The sequence below is a fragment of the Bubalus bubalis genome, chromosome 1, assembly GCF_019923935.1.
Source record: "Bubalus bubalis isolate 160015118507 breed Murrah chromosome 1, NDDB_SH_1, whole genome shotgun sequence".
Lineage (NCBI taxonomy): Eukaryota > Metazoa > Chordata > Mammalia > Artiodactyla > Bovidae > Bubalus > Bubalus bubalis.
Window position 1 is genome coordinate 12,785,116 of NC_059157.1, and position 5,465 is coordinate 12,790,580.

A 5,465-nucleotide genomic window follows, 5' to 3' on the forward strand; every position below is an offset into this window, starting at 1 on the left:
CCTCAGATTGGTGGCCCTGGATAGGGTGGCTGTTCTGACTCACAGAACTGTCCCCAGCCTAGGAACAGTGCCGAACATCAGGGACTCTGTACCCATCCCCCACCCCAGGTGTGCAGAAGGCCCTGGGGTCTGACCCCAGATAAGAGCAGGGGTGCGCCAGGACTGAGCAGGTTCTTGTGCTGGACTCAACTGTAACTTAATTGTATCATCTTTCGCGTCTTCTAGCCATTTGGATGTTGGCCAACATGGCAATACTCTCGTGATAAGAAATTTCCTGCTTGGACAAAAGATACCTAGAAGCATCTCCTCCTAACTCAGGGTAAATGTCCCATGGATATTCCTACTTTCTCTGAGCAAAACTACTGTGATATGAGTGTTCACTTTCAAATGTGGATTCCTTCCACGAATATACCTTAAGGGAGTTTCTCAAGCCAGCTGACTCGCAGATTAAAGATGGCCTTTCTTTCCTTCATGCGCTTGGAGAGAGTGTTTTACAGCCTCTCATGCAGTGTAATGGCAGCTCCCACTCTCACAGGGACACAGGATGCAATTCTCTGGGGGCTTTCTGCATTCGGTGGGTGCCTGGCACATGCGCATTGGGTGTGCAGTACGGAATGTGGCAGCAGGGGAAGCCCCCGACACAGCCAATAGGAAGCAGATGGTGAGCAGAAAGCAATGCACAGCAGTGGGCCCCTCATCCTCAGGGCCCAGCACAGGGGACTCTGCTCCTTGAAGCAAAGGGAAAGTGTTAGTCGCTCAGTCCTGTCTGACTCTTTTGCAACCCCATGGATTATAGCCTGCCAGACTCCTCTGTCCCTGGGATTCTCCAGTCAAGGATGTTGGAGTGGGGTGCCATTCCTTTCTCCAGGAGATCTTCCTGACCTGGGGATCAAACTTGGGTCTCCTGCACTGCAGGCAGATGCTTTACTGACTGAGCCACTTTTTAGGGTCAACTAGACCCTCTGTTCGGAGAAGGCAATGGCAACCCACTCCAGTACTCTTGCCTGTAAAATCCCATGGACAGAGGAGCCTGGTAGGCTGCAGTCCATGGGATCACTAAGAGTTGGATAGGACTCAGCGTCTTCACTTTCACTTTTCACTTTCATGCATTGGAGAAGGAAATGGCAACCCACTCCAGTGTTCTTGCCTGGAGAATCCCAGGGACAGGGGAGCCTGGTGGGCTGCCGTCTATGGAGTCGCACAGAGTCGGACATGACTGAAGCGACTTAGCAGCTTAGCAGCAGCAGACCATCTGTTGGAGAAGACTCTTGAGAGTCTCTTGTACTGCAAGGAAATCCAACCAGTCCATCCTAAAGGAAATCTGTCCTGAATATTCATTGGAAGGACTGATGCTGAAGCTGAAATGCCAATCCTTTGGTCACCTGATATGAAGGACTGACTCATTTGAAAAGATCCTGATCCTGAGAAAGATTGAAGGTGGGAGGAGAAGGGGATGACAGAGGATGAGATGGTTGGATGGCATCACTGACTTGATGGACATGAGTTTGAATAAGCTCCAGGAATTGGTGATGAACAGGGATGCCTGGCTTGCTGCAGTCCATGGGGTCGCAAAGAGTTGGACAAGACTGAGATACTGAATGTAACTGAACTGAACTGAGACCATCTGGGAACAAAATCCTGTCCTGGGCCTGACATAACCTGTGTCATGTGCCAGCTTGATCAAGGGATGCTCTGAGCCTCAGTGTTCTCATTCATAAATTAAGAGGAAAAGATAAGGTAACTTGGGGGGTTAATTTTTAATATTCTTGCTACTAGAATATTTTCTGCATTTTGCTTTGCTGATGCCTGATTTTCTGAAAGGCAGGAAACTGAATGGTAAAACTGGTCAGAACTCCCCTCTCTTCCTGCCCTACTTGACTGCTTCCCAAACAAGATAAAATAAAAAGTTGGTTAGTGTCTGTATGTTGGAGGTGTCTGTATGTTGGTTAGTGTCTGTTTGTGGAGGTCCCAGGCAGGTAGAGTCCAACCCCTCTGGATTCTTCCTGTGAGCTCCTTTTGCCCAAAGACACCTACAGGCCGCCTCTCACTGCTATGGACACACCCTGGGAAAACATTAAATGGAGTGTCCTGAAGAAGCTTAGCTTAGCTATGCATTTAATTTGGCGGTAATTGAAATTTGCCAACAAAGATTTGCATGTAATCTGTGATTTCATTTTTCAATTAAAATTGTTTCCTTTCAGTGGAGGGAAAGCACTTGGCTCTTTTCCCCCTCAGAGCACTTTACAAACACTAACCTGCATTTCTTTGGGGGGCTGGAGTGAGGAGAGGGGGTGTGGCAGGGAGGGGAAAGCCCAGGCCATGAGGGGAGGGCAGGCCTGGGAACAGGACCCTGCAGGAGAGGTGAGGCTGGGGGCTGGATGCTGGGAGGCCAGCGGAGGGCTCGGTTCCTGCATTCCCAGTGGGCGTGGCCAAGAAACTCCAGCCCCAGACTTCCGGCAGTTTCTAGATGGCAGGCGAGGGCTGGAGGTTAGAAAGTTTAGGTAGAGGTGGGAAGAGCCTGGGCTTCCCTGGTAGCTCAGCTGGTAAATAATCCACCTACAATGCAGGAGACCCCTGATTGATTCCTGGAGGTTGGGAAGATACCCTGGAGAAAGGATAGGCTACCCACTCCAGTATTTTTGGGCTTCCCTGGTGGCTCAGACAGTAAAGAATCCTCTTGCAATGTGGGAGACCTGGATTGGGAAGATCCCCTGGAGAAGGGCATGGCAACCCACTTCAGTATTCTTGCTGGGAGAATCCCATGGACAGAAGAGCCTGGCGGGCTACAGTCCATAGGGTCGCAAAGAGCTGGACGTGCCTGAGCAACCAACACAACAACAGCAGGAAGAGCCAGCCAGTTCTTCAAGGCCAGGAGCTGGGAATAAGACGGAAGGCCCAGGTACTGGGGAGCTGGGTGTTGAAGATTCTCCCTTCTGGATGACTGTGGCCTTTGATAAAAGCAAGAGGCAATACAACTTGCTGGAGAAAATAACTGATTGGAATGCCCGTTTATAGGAGACACAGACAGGAAGCAGAGGCCCCTAGAGACCCTGCCCCCTGCCACCCCCCCACCCCCCCGCCAAAGGGGCTATGGAGCCTGCAGGCTGTGGTTTCGAATGAACGGTTCCCAGGTATGAGCTTTTCCTTTGCTGGCTCTGTGGCCTTGGCTCCTACTTAGTTTCCTTGAGTTCCTATTTCCTCAACCTTCCAGTGGGCAGAAGATGAATATGAATACCTACCTAGGGGAGACAGGCCATTGGTGTGTGAGGGTCATCCAAGGGTAGGGGCTCCATCTTCATATACACCATGCCTGGCACATATAAGAATGAAATCCGTTAGAGTACAGTCTGTTAAAATGGAAAATCGGTCAAATGAGATGGTGTGTGCATTTTGTAAATCCCAATGACCTGTTTTCAGTACTCTTTAGTCAGTTCAGTTGCTCAGTCATGTCCTACTCTTTGCAACCCCATGGACTGCAGCATGCCAGGCTTCCCTGACCATCACCGACTCTCGGAGCTTACCTGCACTCATGTCCATTGAGTCGGTGATGTCATCCAACCATCTCATCCTCTGTCATCCCCTTCTCCTCCCGCCTTCAATCTTTCCCAGCATCAGGGTCTTTTCCAAAGAGCCAGTTCTTCACATCAGGTGGCCAAAGTTTTGGAGTTTCAGCTTCAGCCTCAGTCCTCCGTAGAATATTTAGGACTGATTTCCTTTAGGATGGACTGGTTGGATCTCCTTGCAGTCCAGGGACTCTCAAGAGTCTTCTCCAACATCACAGTTCAAAAGCATCAATTTTTCAGCACTCAGCTTTCTTTATACTCCAACTCTCACATCTATACATGACCACTGGAAAAACCATAGCTTTGACTAGATAGAACTTTGTTGGCAAAGTAACGTCTCTGCTGTTTAATATGCTATCTAGGTTGCTCATAGCTTTTCTTCCAAGGAGCAAGCATCTTTTAATTTCATGGCTCTTCAGTGATTTTGGAACCCCTCAAAATAGTCTGGCACTGTTTCCATTGTTTCCCCATCTGTTGGCCATGAAATGATGGGATCGGATGCCATGATCTTAGTTTTCTGAATGTTGAGTTTTAAGTCAAATTTTTCACTCTCCTCTTTCTTTTTTTTTTTTCTTCAGTGTTATAGCTCCATTTTATTTAGAAGATAGCAGGAGAATCCAAGACTCGAAGAGAAGACAGTGGAGGAGTGTGTGGGGGAGCGGGGAGAGAGAGAGAGAGAGAGTGCGAGCGAGATCGGGCGCACGCGGGAGAGAGAGTCCGTCACACTCTCCTCTTTCACTTTCATCAAGAGGCTCTTTAGTTCTTCTTCACTTCCTGCCATAAGGGTGGTGTCATCTGCATATCTGAGGTTATTGATATTTCTCCCGGCAATCTTGATTCTAGCTCGTGCTTCATCCAGCCCAGTGTTTCTCATGATGTACTTTGCTGCATATAAGTTAAATAAGCAGGGTGACAATATGCAGCCTTGGAGTACTTCTTTCCCGATTTGGAACCAGTCTGTTGTTCCATGTCCAGTTCTAACTGTTGCTTCTTGACCTGCATACAGATTTCTCAGGAAAGAGGTCATGTGGTCTGGTATTCCCATCTCTTTCAGAGTTTTCCAGTTTGTTGTGACCCACACAGTCAAAGGCTTTGGAGTAGTCAATAAAGCAGAACTAGATGTTTTTCTGGAACTCTGTTTTTGATGATCCAGCAGATGTTGGCAATTTGATCTCTGGTTCCTCTGCCTTTCCTAAATCCAGCTTGAGCATCTGGAAGTTCACGGTTCATGTACTGTTGAAGCCTGTCTTGGAGAATTTTGAGCATTACTTTACTAGTGTGTGAGATGAGTGCAATTGTGCGGTAGTTGGAGCATTCTTTGGCATTGCCTTTCTTTGGGATTGGAATGAAAACTGACCTTTTCCAGTCCTGTGGCCACTGCTGAGTTTTCCAAGTATGCTGACATATTGAGTGCAGCACTTTCACAGCATCATCTTTTAGGATTTGAAATAGCTCAACTGGAATTCCATCACCTCCACTAGCTTTGTTCGTAGTGATGCTTTCTAAGGTCCACTTGACTTCACATTCCAGGATATCTGGCTCTAGGTGAGTGATCATACCATTGTGGTTATCTCCATCATGAAGATCTTTTTTGTATAGTTCTGTGTATTCTTGCCACCTCTTCTTAATATCTTCTGCTTTTGTTAGGTCCATATCATTTCTGTCCTTTATTGTGCCCATCTTTGCATGAAATGTTCCCTTGGTATCTCTGATTTTCTTATGGCCTTGCTATTTGTGAAAATGGGATTAAGTATTTGACTCCAGGCTGGGCCCTGGATGGGAAATATCCAGGTCCCAGTGTTCTGCACAGGACCCTTTTCTGGGAGCCTGGCGATCCAATGGCGACTGGCTGCTGGAGACCCAGGTCTTGCAGGGTCCCCAGCTGAACACTGCTTTCCAGGT